At 38.5% G+C, this 18,718-nt stretch overlaps 1 protein-coding gene across 1 annotated transcript in view; it reads left to right on the top strand.

Annotated features, from left to right (window-relative positions):
• Positions 1–11,177: 11,177 nt before the first annotated feature.
• Positions 11,178–18,718, top strand: part of basp1 (brain abundant, membrane attached signal protein 1) — a 61,368-nt gene continuing 53,827 nt past the window's right edge. Inside the window, exon 1 of the mRNA XM_022202177.2 lies at positions 11,178–11,331. The gene's annotated coding sequence lies outside the window, so the exon portion shown is untranslated. The remainder of the gene's footprint in view (positions 11,332–18,718) is intronic.

Genomic DNA, 18,718 nt, shown 5'->3' with positions numbered 1-18,718 from the left:
AATATTTATAATTTTGAGATTTTTTTTCTGAATTTTTGGACTTTTTCCAGACAAGGCAACAACATTTTTTGCTAAGGACAACACAAGGGTTAAAGTTGCAAACTTAAAAATCAACGGCCAAAATCAATGAAAATATGCTCCAATTAAGGCACAGTTTGTCCAAATTGATCAAAAAAGTTACCAATTGTTCTGTTGTCAGCTGCAAGAGTGAGCACAACAGTCTTCAAGTCCTCAAGCTTGTCAAAAAATTGTCCAAAATTATTCAAAATGTGTCCAAAGTTAATGAAAGTATGTTCAAAGTGACTCAATACGTGTTCAAAAGATGTAAAATTTGTCCAAAACTACTCAAAATTCATCGCAAATCTATCAAAATGACTTCACAGTGATTCAAACCTTTTCCAAAATGTCTCAAAAATTGTCCAAAATTGATCAAATGTTCTGTTGTTGGCTGTAGGAGTGAACACAACAGTCTTCATGCTCTCTAACCTGTCGAACAAATGTCCAAAATGACTCCAAGTTTGTCCAAAATCAATGAAAATATGCTGAAAGTGACTCAAAATTTACTGAGTAGATGTAGAATTTATCCACACCTACTCAAACTTATCTATCTGCTGTCTCTAAAGTAGCGCCCCCTGCTGCTGGGTTTTACATTTAGATTGAGTTGAAGGTTTTCTGTGTTTTCTGGTGAGAACCTCCTGAAGGTTTTCTGTGTTTAATGGTCAGAACCTCCTGAGTTTCTGAGGATTCTTTGTTCCTGTTTTTAAACCTCCAGGATTCATGTTGTGCTCGATCCTGTGACTCTCAGCAGCTCTGAGGACAAAAAAGCCACAATCTGGAGACAGAAAGGAAAAAAAATGCGGAATGTAAAGTTATTTTAGCCAGTTTAGTTCAGTCACACAGAAAATCTATATTTGTAGAAGCAGTAATTTGTTCTTGTAATAATAACAATAATAATATATTTTATTTGAAAGCGCCTTTAATGACATCCAAGGTCAGTTTACAGGAAAAACAAATACAACAGAACAGATCAAAACCATACATAGAGAAAGAGGCAGCTAGAGGGAATAAATAGTCCTGAACAGACGAGTTTTGAGTTTGGATTTGAAGAGAGACAAAGAATTAATGTTTTGAATGTCCGATGGGAGAGACTACCAGAGTGTTTTTACCATTTTGGAATGTTTTTGTCATTATGAAATACAATCAGTGAAGCATCCTTTAATTTGATTAAACGTCTCTCTTTATTCAGCTTGAATATTCAGATTTTTTGCTTCTGGGGAATGAAACATGTAAAACTTGCAGCCAGGAAGTGGGACGCTACTTCAGCTTGTTTCTAGTTTGGGTTTTTTTTACAGCGATGTTGGGTTCAGAAGAACCCAGAGGCGTTTCACTTCTTCTTCCTGTTAATGTTCAACCTTCACTTCCCAGGTTAAGTTGTTCTTTAAGCCTCCAGGATTTAAAGAATCAGCAACACATTAACCTGACAGAGATAAGAACACGTTGAAACCCGTTAATTAGAAATAACTTCAACTCTTTAGTTCTGGGTTTTAGAGGTTAAACATCTGGAGGTTTTTACAGACAGAAAAACTGTTTTGTTGACTAGTTACGCTGCTTCGTACATGTTCATTGATTTATTCGTAGACAGCTTCACCTCTTACGTTTAAAAATAAAACGATCAAACTCCTTCAGTTGACAGTGATGAGGACAATCTCTAAGATATGGATTTAGACTTTCAGGTTTTCGTACGTAATAAATCAAATAATCATGTCGGCTTAAAGGGTGGGACTTCCTGTTTCACTGTTCTTAAGAATCTGCGTCTTCAAACTCAATTGCTCCGTTATTACAGGAAAAAACCTCTAAAACTCTACCTGTGACACGACGGGATGAGTTTTTAAGTGTCAATCAACAGAAGGATGGGAAGAGTACGACAAAGTTCAGTTGGTCAGTCACATTTTTTATCCTTTAATTTATGAGAAATACAGTTTACTTTGAGATCCAAACGACAAAAATCAGACAAAAAAATAAACAAAGAACAACAAAAGCAAGACAAAATGTTAGAAAAATGAGACACAAACTGACCAAAAAATTAGACAAACGACATGACACAAAACAAAAAGGAGACAAAAAATTTGACAAAAAGTTACAAAACAACAAAAAAATGGGCGAACAATAAAAACAAGATTTTTGTCTTGTTTGACAAAAGCAAGAAACAAAATGACAAAAGATAGACAAACAACACAAGTGAGACAAAAATGAGACCAAAAAAACAACAACAAAGAGACACAAAAATGACAAAAATGACGAAGAATGAGAAAAAACAACAAAAGAACAAAGAAGAATCTAGTATTTTACTTTATGGTCAAAATAACTTGTCATGGTCCAGAAATGATTATAAATTTGTAGTTTTCGTAATTTAAAATCTGCAGTTAATGTCTTCTCTGGAGTTTTTACACTTTGAGGGCCGGATTGGACCCTCTGGAGGACCACTTTTGGCTTACAGGTCACATGTTGGACATCGCTGGAATAAACCTTTAAAAATAAAGGACTGCTGGAGACTGTTTGTTGTGTTGATACCACAGGAAAAAAACCTTTTTAGTTCCACAAGAACCTTTTAGAAACATTTTTTTTTTAAAAGAAAAAAACTATACTTTAAAACTGTTGCTTAGGAACCATAAATGTTGCTCCAAAGACTTTTTATGGAATCATCTTTAAGATAGTTCTTATTTGAAAACAGGAATCTCTGTGTTCCTTCCATTATATCCATCGTAATAACTTCAATATTCTGGGTTCTGGACTGTCGGTCTGACAGAACAACATGTTCCAAGACTCCAAGAGGAACTCTGAAGGACATTTTTGTTGTTTCAGCAACAAAACCATTCACCTACAATGGAAATAACTGATAGCTGCAATGCTAATTTCATGCTATCACCTGCCACCAAACCGAACACCTGAAATAAAAATGAGGAACCTTTAGGACCATTTAGAACTGTTACGTAAATAAAGAGGTTTTATCATCTGGTGAAGAACCACAGATCTTTCTCTAGAACCATTTAAGGACTGATATTTCTCTGATAGAAGAAAATACTACTGAGTTCCTTTTGAGACAGTTTAATAGAAACAGAACCCTCTTTAGTTCTGATGTCCTCCTTATTTCCAGCGTTCCTCTGGTTCTAAGGGTTAATAGTAATAATGGGTCTTGTGGTGATGGAAAGCGTTTCTGCTGCGTCATCATTTGTCGGTAAGTGGTTAAGATTAGCCTTTAGCCTTCGCTAATCACAGGGACTCGGAGACAAGCTTGACTGCCAGTAATTACCAAACCGCCCTCCATCTAGACCTCCTCCTCCTCCTCCTCCTCTACGTTCAGGAGTCCTTCACAAAGTTCCAGAGTTCTTGTGTTCTTAAGGGTCGTCCTGGTGATATCTCAGTGTTCTTAAGGAGGTTAGGAGTTGCTGAGGTTCATCCAGCAGAACTTAACAAACTAAAGCGTTTAGATTTTTTATGTTTTTCCTCATTAATAAATCATCTCCATATTCCTAATCAAACCTATAACATGTTACTGGTCACAAAACATAGTCTAAACTGAACTAAACAACCTTATTCTGAACTTATCTAACCTCTTACTAACCCTAACCTATCCTATAACCTCTCCTCAGTTTCTGTTCTCGACTAACTAAACATGGCCTATAATCATTCTGATAGTTTACCTACTAAACTAGACCTCCTCTAATCTGAAATACCCCAATCTTTCTGAATCTGAGCTAAACTGCTCCAAACTGAACCTGATCTAACATGTGACTCTGCATCTTCTCTATCTGAGTCCTCCTTGCTGTGGTTCAGCTCAGAGGAAGTTAGAAAAAAACTAAACAGTTTGATTATCTGACATCTTTGAGAAGTCCAGAAGAGCCACAGGAAATGGTTGTCTTCCACTTCCTGTCTGAGGCGTGTGGAGGTTTGGCGAATCAAACATCACCACGGTGGATCTTCTAAACTTCAGCTTCATCCATCAGTGAAGAGTCCAGATGTAGTTCTGATGTTTTAGAGTTTCAAAAATCAATTAGTTGTTTATTCTCTGGTGTTTATTTCAGTGCCTTATTGTCTCGATCCTCTAACTGGAAATTTAAAGTTTTGCAGAAGTAGCTTTAACCAAGACATGATCAAACTTCCCTTCATGAAACTCACCTGACGGATCATGTGAGGAAAACAGCTTCTAGAGAATCACAAGACAGAGGAGAACAGCTGGGCAGACCGAAGGAAGACGAGGAACAAAAACTAAACCAAACCATTCACATCTGTGCCTTATTTAATCTGCAACTAGCTTCATATATTCTAAACTAAACCAAACTAAAATAAATTTCCTCTAAACTAAACTAAACTAAACTGAACTAAACATCCTGTAAACTAAACTAAACATCCTCTAAACTAAACTAAAATAAACTAAACTAAACTAAACTAAATATCCTCTAAACTAAACTAAACTAAACTAAAGGTTCCTCATTTTTATTTCAGGTGTTCGGTTTGGTGGCAGGTGATAGCATGAAATTAGCATTGCAGCTAACAGTTATTTCCATTGTAGGTGAATGGTTTTGTTGCTGAAACATCAGAAATGTCCTTCAGAGTTCCTCTTGGAGTCTTGGAACATGTTGTTCTGTCAGACCGACAGTCCAGAACCCAGAATATTGAAGTTATTACGATGGATATAATGGAAGGAACACAGAGATTCCTGTTTTCAAATAAGAACTATCTTGAAGATGATTCTGTAATGAACATATTTTTGCAAAAAGTCTTTGAAGCAACATTTATGGTTCCTAAGCAACAGTTTTTTTCTTAGAGCACCTCTTTCTAAAAGGTTCCTGTGGAACTGAAAAGGTCTTTCCTATGGTATCAATGCAAAAAAGTCTTCAACAGTCCTTTATTTTTTTTTCTGAATGTCATCCGTAAAGGTTTATTCCAATCATCTAAGAGCTACAGAACAGAAGATGATTTGGTTTCAAAGATTGCTGGAACAAAAAAAAAAATGAAAGAAAAAACTGTGGAACTTCACCAGAGTCAGTAAAGATGGACAAATAAAGTCTACATAGTCAAACTATCCTGGAATTCATAGTCACAGCTGATGTCTTTATAGTTTCTATTCACATTAAAAATGTGGCAGATGTTTATCTAAGTTCTTCCTCTAGGGTTCTTTCTCAGAGAGTTCTAAGTTAACATGAAGAGCTGTTTAACTGGATTTCTCATAAATTAAAAGATAAAAAATGTTGATTTTGTGACTGACCAACTGAACTTTGTCGTACTCTTCCCAGCCGTCTGTTGATTGACCTTTTAAAGCTTGTCTCATTGTGTCACAGGTAGAGTTTTAGAGGTTTTTTCCTGTAATAATTCAGTAACTGAGTTTGAAGACGCAGATTCTTAAGAACAGAAAAACAGGAAGTTCCTCCCTTTAAGCCGACATGGTTGGTTTATTTGGTTTATTACGTACGAAAACCTGAAAGTCTAAATCCGTATCTCTGTGATTGTCCTCGGTACAGCGCGTTTTTTTTAAAAGTCTAACTTTGCTTCACTCATAATGTGGCTTCAGAAATCTAAAAACCTCCAGATGAACGTGTTAACGAGGTAAAACATGACAGGACTTTCACTGGAAGGTTCTTTAGCATCTACTGAAGAAGCAGCCGACTCGTCTTTTTGAAAACATCTTCAGTATAACTGGTGCTTAAATAACAGCGTTAATGTGGTTTCTGGATCCTGAACCTTCAAAGCTCTTTTTGAACTTAATTCTGATGTTTGAAACATCTTCTTCTTCTGACCTCAGGCTGCTTCTTCACTCTAATTTATCGCCAATGACAGACTCCTTAGACCGACGAGATAATCAAAGGTGCAGAAGTTCTTCTGCAAATCAGAAAACACAAACAGGAAGTAAAACACCATCAGAGTGTTGTTTACTGGAGGTCAGAACATGACTTATAAACTGAGGATCTGTTTACAGTTTGTTCACTATGAACAGGAAACCACAGATAAACGTTTTTTGTAGATTTTAGACAAACAACATCTGGACACTTTGAGCTTCTTCTTCAGTTTCCACAGAGATCACGAGTAAAGAATTTTTGGATTGGATTTGGATTGAGGTCTAGAGTCCAGAGCTTCCACTTGTCTTCAAACATCTCTGAGGATCTTTGTCTGTTTGCTTTGACTCATCTGGAGGGAAAACTGATCTTCTCCAAGTCTCAGTTCTCTTCAGACTGCATCAGGTTGTCTTCCAGGATTTTATTTACCCTCTACCTTTACAAGCCTTCCAGGACCTGCTGCTGAGGAACACCATGATGCTGCCACCACCATGCTTCACCATGGGGATGTTGTGTTTGTGATGATGTTGAGTGTTTGGTGTCCAAACATACCTAGTCAACTTTGATCTCCGCAGACCAAAGAACCTTCTTCCAGGTGTCTTCAGAGTCTCCACATGTCTTCTGGTGAACTCTAGTCCAGATTAAATTTGAGCTTTTCCCAGCAGTCTTTCTCTTTGTCTTCATAAAGCTTTGACTGGTGAAGAACAGACAACAGTTGTTGGATGAACAGTCTCTAACATCTCAGCTGCTGAAGCTGGAACTCCTTCAGAGGAATCATAGGAGTCTTGGTGGCCTCCCTCTCTAGTCTCTTTCCTCTGGGTCTCTCTGGTCTTGAGGATGTCCCGCTCTAGTCAGATTTTTTTCATGTTCCATTTACCTTCCATTTCTTAATAATGGATTTAACTGGACTGGAAGAGATCTTCAGGAAATTGAAAATGTTCTTGTATCGTCCTGATTGATGCTTTTCAACAACCTTTTCTCAGAGTTTCTTGGAGTGTTCCTAGTCTTCATGGTGTAGTTCTATCCAGGAGTACTGATCCACCAGAGACTGGATTCATTGCACCGTTGACTTTTAGCACCAACTGGCTGCAATACCGTTGAAATAGTCAATTTAAAGGACATGAATACTGAAACTAATCAATATATGACTTTTTAAGGTGTGACTCTTGACACATATCTGCCTCATGACTGGATGCTGCAGTCAGCAGCGAGTTTTTACGGTCTTCTTCAGGTGAACTAACCCTCTGAGATAAACAGGCTTGTGCGGTCTTGTTGCTGGTATCTGCTTATCTGCTTAAACCCATCAGGTTTAGCCCTACATGTTGGGAAACAGAGAGAGCTGTCGGTTTAAAAGGGTCACTGGTAGTTCAGAGGCAGCGGGATCATCTCCGAGCGAACGGGATTTATCAGCAGAGGTCGAGTCGCAGCGCCTTCCAGAACAAACTGACCTCCACTTAATCCCCACATACTTCCTGTTGGACGTTTTCTCACCATGGGAACCTTCCAGAGCTGCTGGAATACCACAACAAATTCAGTCCGACATGTCGGTGGAAGATAGGGGTCTGTTTCCTTTAAATATGTTCATTTATTCATCAGTAAAATATGAAGAGTTCATTTGCAAAAAAAGATAACTCCGTTTTGATAAAGTTTCAGAAAACTTTTTTTTATTGTTAACTTGAGATAATATCAGTCAAACTGAAGTTGAGTGGATTTGACTCAGTAGAAAAGTACATGAAAAAATAGAGAAAAAATAAATTATTAATGTTATTATTTTTATTATTGTCTCAAGTAAACAATAGAAAAATGAGTTTTCTGAAAACGGAGTTACCTGTTTTTGCAAATTAACTCTTCATATGTTGACTATACCTGTGAGGTTCCAGTATTTCTTAAATATTGCCAGAGTTCCTCGACGTTCTCCTGATTTCAACAGACGCTTCGCCAGCAGAACCTCAATTCTTTTGCAAATACTGCCCCCTAGTGTCCAACTGTCAGTAATACGGCACAAAATAACAACAAAAGCTTCAAATCACAGACATACATTTTATTTTTATCCAAGAAGAACCAAACTGACACAGTATTTTTGGGAAAAAATTAAAGCAAAACAAACAAAGAACCCTAAATCCATCACACAATATATTTATGTCAAGATGAACAAGCACCAAACAAACGTCCTTTTTCAAAGCAGGAAATCTACAAATGTTCTAGAGATGTTTGGTGAGAACGTTGTTCGACTGTTACATTCTAATTTTTCTCAAAAACTGAATGTTCTCCTGAGAACGTTCTTACCTGGTTTGTGTATAATATTGGGGATGTTGTTCCCTCAAAAACATCCCCAAAACATCCTCAGAACATTACAGCTAGAATGTTCCACCTTTGTTAAAATATCACATTACAGGAACGTTTTATTAAGAACGTTCTGTCATCTGAGGATTCTTGCAACGTTTTCCAGATGTTGCATTGAGAGCATCCTTCATTTCTTATGATTGTGGAAAAGTCTTATAGAAGAACATTCTACAAGGTGTTAACAAAAGCACAAAATGTTCCATCTTTAATCATCTACATTAGAGGAAAGTTATAAAATGTTCTGTACAAAGAACATTCTGTCATTTGAGGCCTCGACAACATCTGGAAAACAGTTTTGAATGATGGTTTTATAATGTTCTTCCGATGATATCAGGGAACGTTGTGGGAATGTTTTGTGGACATTGCAGCCGGAATGTTCCACCTTTGTTCATATATCACATTACAGGAACGTAACATAAAAAGCATTCTGTCATCTGAGGATTCAGTAACATCTTGATGTCTCCCAGACGTTCCATTGAGAGCATCCCTCCTTTGATATCATCATGGAAACATCTTATAAAAGAACGTTCTATAAGATGTTCCTTCAACAAAAAGACAATATGTTTTACCTGTAATACATCCTGTCACAGGAACATTACAAAATGCTCTGTATAAAAAATGTTCTGTCATTTCAGTCTTTGACAACATCTGGAAGACATTTTTTGTTGTCCTTCCTTTGTTATCACAGAATATTGTGAGAATGTTTTGTAGGAGAGCTTTCTATAATGTGTTCCTTCAACAACATCCACAAAAGGTTCTTAGAACATTGCAGGCAGAATGTTCCACAGAAATATTTTTTAAAATAATGTTCTGTCGTCTGAGGTCTTGATAACATCTGGCAAACATTTTTAAATATTGCATTGAGAACATTCTTACTTTCATATCACTGACGAAGCGTTTTATAGAAGAATGTTCTCGAGGTGTTCCCTCTACAGAAGGTGAAATGTTCCACCTGTAATATGTCACATTACAGGAACATTATAAAATGTTCTTTATAAAAAATATTCTGCCATCTGAGGTCTTGATAACATCTGGAAAACATATTTTGAATGTTGGTTTGAGAACGTTCTACGTTTCTTAACATAGAACTTTGTGGAACATAGTTGGAACATTTTTATAAATTCCACATTATGTTCCCTCAACAACATCCTCAGAACATTCCAGCCAGAACGTTCCACCTTTGTTAATATATCACATTACAGAAACATTTTATAGAAATCATCCAAGGCCTCGATGACATCTGGAAAACCTTTTTGTTGTTGTTCTTCCTTTGTTACCATGGAACATTGGGAGCACGTTTTATGGGAGAAGCCAGAACATTCCACATTTATGAAGGAACGTAACATAAAGAACATTCCGTCAGCCGGAGAACATGTTTTAAATGTTTAGAACGTTCCTCATTTGTCGTCGTAGAACATCCTCTGAATGTCAGAACGCGACTGGAAGTGAACATTTTTAGAACTTTTGATTCCAGCACGCTCTTTTCTTGCCATAGAACATTGTGGAACATTATATAGATTCTACAGGATGTTCTCTCAACAACATCCTCAGAACATTGCAGCCAGAATGTTCCACCTTTGTTAATATATCACAGAACAAGAACATTTGATGAGAAATGAAAATCATCAGAGGCCTTGATAACATCTGGAAAAACCTTTTTTTGTTGTTCTTCCTTTATCATGGAACACTGTGAGAACGTTTTATGGGAGACGGTTCCTTGCAGCCAGTTGTTCCATGTTTGTGAAGGAACGTAACATAAAGAACATTCTGTCAGCTGAGGCCTCGAGAACATCTTAACAACATTTTCCAGATGTTGCATTAAGAACATCCTTTCTTTGTTTGTGGAAAGTTCTTACAGGAGAACATTCTCTAGTCTGTTCCCCTGACAAGAGCACAAAGCATTCTACTTATTATCATCTAGAACATTTCATGGGAGAACATTCATTGAAGCTAGGAATGTTCCATGTTTGTGAGGGAACATAAAAACAAAGAACGTTGCGTCAGCCGGAGAACATGTTTTAACTGTTGAGCACGTTCCTCCTGTCATCACAGAACATCCTCTGAACTGTTAGAACATGATCGGAAGGGAATATTTTTAGAACTTTAGATTCAAACACGCTCTTTTCTTACCATAGAACATTGCAGAACACAACTGGAACATTTTATAGATTCTACAATATGTTCCCTCAGCAACATCCTCAGAACATGGCGGCCAGAATGTTCCACGTTTGTGAAGGAACATAACAGAAAGGACGTTCTGTCAGCCAGAGAGCATGTTTTAAATTTTGAGAATGTTCCTCCTTTGTCATCACAGAACATCCTCTGAATGTTAAAATGTGACTGGAAGAGAACATTTTTAGAACTTCAGATTCAAACACAATCTTTAGAACATCAGTAGAACTCTGTTGGGGGAAGCATTCTCTTCTTTGGTTTCATAGAACACCTTCTGAATGTTAAAACGTGACCTGAAATAAACGTTTTTTCCCTTTAGAACATCATTAGAACTCTGCTGTTGAACCGTTCTCTTCTTTTGTGATGAAATAAATCAACAAGTGTTTGGAGCACCAACAGGTTCCAGACAGAACCTGGTGGAGGGCAGGGGGCGCACGGAGGCCACGGAAACACAGAACCGGGCAGTATTTCCTGTAAAAGCAGCGCAGAGAACATTTAGGTTCTCCTCTGGTGCGCAACCCAAGATCCGAAGAAAGATTTAAAAAACCCTCAGAGACGAAAAAAAGAAGATTTAGTCGCCAAAATGTGATTTTTGGGAAAATAACTGCTTCTTAGGAGACTCTAGTTTGGCTGATTTACGCTAATTATTATTGCAGATTTAACATTATGAATAAATTATCATAAAGAAACTGAATAAAATATCCGCGCAAAAACGCACAGGAACGTTTTAACAACATGTGTAAAGATCCGAGAATATTTTTCTTCTGCTCTCTCTGCCTGCACACACACTCACAAATTAAAAAAAAAAACTCGCGCGTGCACGTGCGCACGGGTGCGTGTGCGCGCAGGCGGAGGATCGCCGAGCCGAGCCGTTCCGTGCAGCAGGCACAAGCCGCTGGGCGCGCAGGAGAAGCCGCAAAAAGGAATCCAGCAGCCGCCAGTCGAACCTGCGAGGAGCAGCAGAGGAGCGCCGCAACTTTAGACGGTAAGAAACGCCGCCGGTGCACCGGGAAGCACCGGGAAACCAAAGCTTTTTACGGTGCTGGTGGCTGTTTTTAATTTCATTTATTACAAGTAGAAAAAAAAATCTTTTGTCTCTTCCACCTCCTCCGTTCTGGAGCCGCCGCCGCTCGGAGGGAAGCAGACAAAAGACGCAGAGGTTTGATGAAAACGTTAAGGATGATTTTAACAATAAAAAGGAGAGAAATGGAGAATATTCCTTTTTTTGTGCACGAGCTTTAAAAAAAGGGGTGTGTACAGTCTGGAGGAACACGCGCTCAGACGCACGGATTCTGCTTTTTCACACTTTTACTGAAGGAAGAGAATAAAAAAAAAATGCGCTTTTGGCGGCGCGCAGGACAGGAGCGTCTCCACGGCCGGTGCGCGCTCCCCTCACGCACTCTTTATTATTTATTGATTGCTTTGACATGGTTTATGATTATATAATTTCCACGGGGAGGGGTGATGCTACTGCTGCTGCTGTGGGTCTCCTTCTTCTTCTTGTTTCCAGCCGCGGCTCCACCTTCTTTGTCTGAGCTGGAGGTGTGACACCGGAGCGGCTCCAGCCACATTATGTCATGATTCAAATGAATTATTGAATCAGATTTCCATTTTTATTGCGCTGAGGGGGAGCAGGAGGAGGGGAGGAGGAGATTTTGGGGTGAGGGAAGCTGAATCTTCTCCTCCTCTCGTTGCTGCTGCACGTTTAATAAAGAAAATGTGTGATTCTGTGTGATTTTTTGAATGTTTTTTCTTCATGCAGCGGCTCAAACTTCAGCAGCATCCTTCGCCGCTTAATTGCCTTGGTCCTTTGTTTGCCGCGGCACGCATGCGCACTGGGTGTAGGGTGTGGATGGGAGAGATGCCACCTTGCCTATCAATAGGATGGAGAGCAGCAGCAGCAGCAGCAGCAGGAGGAGGAGGCGTTTAATTCTGGGTTTATTTATCCGTTCCAGACAGAAAAAGATGCTTGTAAAAGTAAAAACGTTCTGCTGCTGGTGTGTGTTTGTGTGTTTTTGTGTTTTTCTCGGTAGAAAATGTGTGTTTTGTGTGTGAATCGAGCTCCAGTGTTGGTTGGAGCTGAAATATTCTGCTGCAAAATCCAACAATCGAGCAGTTTGGATGCATTTCTCGCCTTAAATTGTGATAATTAAAGTCGTTTTAATGCAAAACAATCCGTTTTTATTTATATTTATCTCTTTTTGACATTATCAGTGCAGCTAATCGTCATTTTACAGAAACCCTGAATGATGTCTGCTGCCCTTGACCTGCTTTTATGCACATTTATGTCATCACCCACTGTGCTACATTTCTTTGCAGATTAACCTTTAAAATCTGCAATAAACACTCAAAAAACAAGCTTTTTTGACACGTTAGCTGCTTTGCATAATGTTAAACACGTAAGAAAGCATCACAGAGAGCTCAACATTCACTTTATCCGCACATTCTGTTTATTTTACTTTAAAATGACCCTAAAAATATCTGATTTATATGTTCAATTTGCTGCTTTCAAACATTAAATGCGTCTTTTCATCTTCGAAGCCCAATAATGAGCTTTATTTTGTAAAATCGGTGGAATATTTGTGGTATTTTACTCCTGTGAGGGCGTAAAGTTTCCAATATTCTGCTTTATTTGACATTGTCGTCCAGGTTTTTCACCATTTTATATTTCAGTGTGCATTTAAACACGTTAAAGTCACTATTAATGTGAACGTACGGCGCATCCTGATTGGCTCGTGAGCCGTCATGTGACTGGTTCCACCTGGAGACGCATGTCTGTGTCCTCAGGTACCTGCTGACACCTGCTCGCTGGAGGCCAACAGTATGTAGAGGATTCATAGAATAGATGTTAAATTTCTGCAGGTCGCCATGGTAACGCAGGGGGGTGTTAGTAGCGATGGCGTCCGCTCTGTCCGGCTTCTGATTGGCCGCCACCCGTTCATTCATCTGGCTGGACGGAGACGAACTTGATGAGAAGTTACGACGGTGACTCATCCAGGAGCTGCTCAGAGGAGAGAGAGGGCAGACGTGTATTAATGATGCCTCGCTCGCCCCGTCTGTGTCTGCTACAGAATGTCTAGTACAGATAAATAAAGTCGCCAAAAGTATGTGGACGCTTTAGAATAGGGTGACAAGGCAACCTGTCCACATATTTTTGACTATTTGTTTACTGACAGGATACTTAGATCATGTGTTTGTGTATTTGTGCACCGACATCGTCTCATAAGGGTCCATGATTCATCTACACTAAGGCGACGGCTTAATATAGCACAACAAGGCAAGTTGTCCACATATTATTGACCATTTACGCAGTAGGAATGTAGCTGTCTAATATAGATAAAATAGCTAAAAGTATGTGGACGGTTGATCGTAGAGATTCAAAGCCATTTGTCTGCATACTTCTGGCTATTTGCATATCTCACACAGGAAGTAGTCTTAAACCATGTACAAGTGAAAGAGCAAGAAGAGAGCAGACATGTAGTAATGATGCCTCGCTAGCCCTGTCTCTGGTGCTTAAAATCTAATACTGATAAATGAAACAGCTAAAAGTATGAGGACAGTTTGGTATAGGGCAACAAGGCAATCTGTCCACATGCTTTTGGCCATTTGTGTATGAGACCAGAAACTTCGATCGTACGTGTATTTGTGCACCGATGTGCACCGTGCACGCTGTCCACATACTTTTGACAATTTGCATCGTGTCTAATATGGATAAAATGGCTAAAGTAAGTGGACGGTCGATTATAGGACGTTAAGGCAATTTGTCCACAAACTTTTGACCATTTACATAGCAGTAGTCTAATTGTCTAATATAGACAAATTGTCTAAAGTATGTGGACGGTTTATTATAGGGCAATAAGGTAACTTGTCCACATACTTTTGACCATTTACATAGTATGAATAAAGTGGCTAAAAGTATATGGACACTTTAGTATAGGACAACAAGGTAATCTGTCCACATACTTTTGCCCATTTGTGTATCAGACAGGACACTTAGATCATATATTTGTGTGTTTGTGCACCAATATCGTCCCATACAGGTAAATAATGAAAAATAATTGATGTAAAGTTAAGTGAACAGGTGAATAAACATCAAGGAGGCGACCTGTCCGTATACTTTTGTGGCAGACAGCAAACAGCTACACAATGTGTGCGTGTTTGTCGGCAGTAAAGAGGCTTTGTGGTTCGCTCCCTGCAGAGATGTCATTAAAAACGGGATCACTTTCACACGAGTCGGTCTTAATGAAAGCGTCGGGCTGCGTGCGATGGAGGTTCGTTAAAGCAGACGAGGTGAAATAAAGGATCGTAGAGGAAGGTGGGGAGGAAGAGCTGCAGGTTGAGTCACTGCTGCTGCAGACCGGCATGAAAAAAGGAAAACGTACAGAGCTTATTTTCACTCTCAGGTTTTAGGAGTTTTCTGGTGGTGAACGCATCGACACGGGACAGAATCAGGACGATTTCTGCCGTCTGTGGTTTGTAGAAACACAGAAAAGTCTGGTTTAAATGCAGATAAACTGAGATTTATAGGACTTAATGGACTGTAACCTGGATTGTTTCCAAGGTTTTACCAATTCTGGAAAAAATACTATTGAAATTTCACTCCTTACATAGATTTTTCCAAATTTGCCTCCATTTCAACCAATAATTCCCAGATTTTTTGCCATGTAACCATTGGCTGCAGGTGAGTCGTAAATGGCTTCCTGGTTGGAACAAGAATCGCAGAATTTTATATTTTTTACAGAATCTGGTCGCAGCAAACTGTTTATTTTTGGCCAATTTTTAAACATGACATGTAGAATGCAGTTTGGATAAAATATCACAGATGAGTGGTTCAAGAACTTTTCTGTTTTTACATTTTCTAGCTCCAATAAACAGATCATTCCAGAACTGGAGGACATTTGGGCTTCAAATGTTTGAAAAACCAACCTTCTCTTTTCCAGCTTTCTGCTCCATATTCATCAATAATAGGTATTGATTGGCTCAGCTTCCACATCAATGGCAGCATTTTTATTCCATGTTTTCTGTGTTGTTGCTAACCCTACTCTGATCCATGCTAATGTGATCTTTTTCTCAGCAGTAGAAGCTAGATATTTAGCTAGCTGTTACTGCTGACCACTGATGGAAAACAGTCCAAAGAATGAGTCTGATCCTGATAATATGAGGTAGAGAGAGACATTCAATCAAGGCTGACAATGGATGAAAAGATGGAAAATAGAAGAGAGGACATAGCTTTGATCTACTCATTCTTTAGGAACACTGTTGGAGGATGGAAACAGCAAAAACAAGACACAAAACGACAAAACCGAGACATAAAATGATAAAAACAAGACATAAAATGACAAAAAACGACAAAAACAAGACACAAAACAACAAAAACGAGAAATGAAATGACAACAACTGACACAGGAAACAATAAAGATATAAAATGGCAGAAACGTCATCAACAGGTTATGCTAACATGATGTACGACACGTTTCATGAAAAAATAATTATCCAAAATATTATGATGATTAAAGTTTTTTCCCACAATTACAACAAACAGAAATGAACAAATATTACAAAAAAAAATAGATTTAATTTTCATTTTAACTGTTTTCTTAGAGATCCAGTTTGGTCATCAGGGAGCTGGGACAAAAGAAAAATGGCATTTTAGGAGGAACTCCAAACTTATTTGGTATTTTAAAAAATATTTTCAAAAATTCTTGTCTCCTATTTTTCTTGGAAATAAGAACATTCACACGGCTGCTGATGTTTTAGTGTTTTGTACGTGGATCATTTGAATTTCCAGTTCTGGAACGACCCAAACGGTGTCATTTTGCCGACTTTCATGCAGGTTTCGGGGCTTCTGCGGGTTAATCATTGCAGGTGGCCTGATTATTAAAGCAGTTCTGCCGTTTGCATTTAGTTGCAGGAACTTGGTGACATTTGAGGCTGATCTCGGTGGACATGAGTGGGCGTGTGCAGCTTTTTTATTGTGTAATTATAGCGTAGAGCGTGCATGTGTTTGCTGCGCTGTTCTGAATGCTTAATGAGGATCCACATGTGAGTCCGAGGCCAGAGGGCTGGACGGTTTTATCCACCGTGAGCCCAACAAATGTAATTAAAATGCAGTTTAAAGATTTATGTACGCACTAAATCCAGCTTTAGTCAAATTATTGAGATAAATATTGAATTAAATTTCACAACATAATGTGGAATTCGTCGTTTGTTGCTGATTTCGGCCTGTTTAACTCCTCATTTTTGACACTCTTCTGTATGATTCTCTCTGTTTTAGCTATTTTTTGCTAACACATCTACAACATCTAGAAAATCGAACAAACTTATGTAAACAAAAGTATGTGGACGCTTTAGAATAGAGCAGCAAGGCAACCTGTCCACAAACTTTTGCCCATTTGCGTATCAGACAGGAAACTTAGATCATATGTTTGTGTTTTTGTGCACCGACATTGTCTAATACACGTAAATAATTTGTCTAAAGTAAATGGACAGTTTAATATAGCATAATAGGGCAAGTTGTCCACACATTTTTGGCTTCTTGCATAGCAGGAATCTGGCGTCTTTTTTACATGAATTGTCTAAAAGTACGAGGACGGTGGACAATAAGGCTTCTGGGCAACTTGTCCAAATACTTTTTTCTGATTGCACAGTTTCATGTAATAATGTCCCGCTTTCTGTGAAATTAATGTGAAATTAGCCGTTTGTTGCTGATTGCAGCCTGTTTAGCTCCTCAGTTTTGACACTTTTTTGTATGAATCTCCCTGTTTTAGCTGTTTTTGCTGTCAGTTTACTAACATGTTAGTCAAATGGCAAATCTAAAAAGTCTATGAAGTCAAGCAAACTTTGCAGCTCTTTCTAGGTTTCTAGGAGGTTGTGATGCGTAAAGAAACATTGACCGTAAAGGCTGAGTAAAATGAGTGAAATCCAAACTAGAAACAAGTCAAAAGATGGAAGTTTAGTACTAAATTGTGCCCATTAACCGCTACATAAATCTCTGTCATGGTGCCCCTTTTGCTAGCTAAACCCCCACAATGATCTGAACCACAAAAACTCTGAAAACCGCCTCGACCACCTGCAAAAAATGAAAATTCAAGCACAACGCAACTGCAATAACAATCACAAACTACTCATTTCACAGTTTATACTGAAACATTCCCATGGTTCTTTGCAAATACAGAACTAGCATGTAGCTTTAGCATTTAGCTAATTATTAATCGGATGATTGCCAGTTCAGGAAATAGATTGAAATTTGCAACCCAGATGCAAAACAGCAGCTAAAAGAAAAGTGATTTCCTCTACCAGTTAAAGAAGTTTCTCATAACAACAATATTGTAAATATGAATGATGCATTTTGGGTAATATTGCAGTTTTATTAGCGGACATTTTTCCATCAGTCACACATTTGTAGCAACAATGCTATCCTGATTAACACGGGATTGTTTCAGAGGTCATTAAGTAACACGTGAGTCTCTGTCATGGTGGCCGGTCGCTACGCTAACAATCAAAACGGTGTAGAAAACGGGTTGGAAAAAAATACCTTTTTAAGGGTTTTAAGCTTCATCTGCTCATTTTACCCACAAAACCCCCAGAGAATCACATTTTACAGTAAGTTTGTATGAAGCTATAAATTTAGTTGTTCAGGATTTTTGTTTCCAATGCGATGCAGTCGCGCTAAAAACTATTATTCATAGTGCTAACAGCAATAAAACACTGTACAATACAGCATGTCTGTCCAGTTAAATTCATCTTACTGGAAACTGTTTTCAGCAAAATGACAAAAATAATTTGGTTTTCCCTCAGCGTAGTTAAAAATGCAGTTTTGCTGTTTGTAAATGTAAAAATCTGGTTGTTTTCTGCAGGTTTCATGACTGCATGTGCTCTAATTCCTGCTTTTGTTCAATTACTGAGATAAATATGGAGTGAAATTTGTAGTTTTTTTTTATCTCATTCAACAGTCAGAGGTTCCACCTGGTGGAACAATCAGGTACTACGGCTGATCTAAAGTACATTTTCTGACATGCATGCATGGGTTCTTATCTTTTTAATGCCAGTTGATGAATTATTAACCCCTCTAGCCGCTACATTTCATGCTTGATTCTGTGTTTCAAAGCAAATCATGATGCTACAGAGTTAGCATCTGTTGCCGGACTGTTGTTCTGGAATGAATTTGTGAAGTTTTCAACCCTAAAACACAGATTTAAAGCTCGGTGTTGTGAATATAAAACAATGGAACAGAACAGCTGGTGCAGTGTTGAGTGTGAAATGGGGAAGTTCATTTCTTGGAAAGCGTCCACCGTTAGCCGGTTGTTTCACGCTGCTGGATGGATCATGGAGGTATAAATGTGGAGCGTTTGATTCTTTACGAAGAGCGGCTG

This window comes from Acanthochromis polyacanthus, chromosome 9 (genome assembly GCF_021347895.1).
Source record: "Acanthochromis polyacanthus isolate Apoly-LR-REF ecotype Palm Island chromosome 9, KAUST_Apoly_ChrSc, whole genome shotgun sequence".
NCBI classification, from domain to species: Eukaryota; Metazoa; Chordata; class Actinopteri; family Pomacentridae; genus Acanthochromis; species Acanthochromis polyacanthus.
This window is presented reverse-complemented; position numbering and strand designations above follow the sequence as displayed.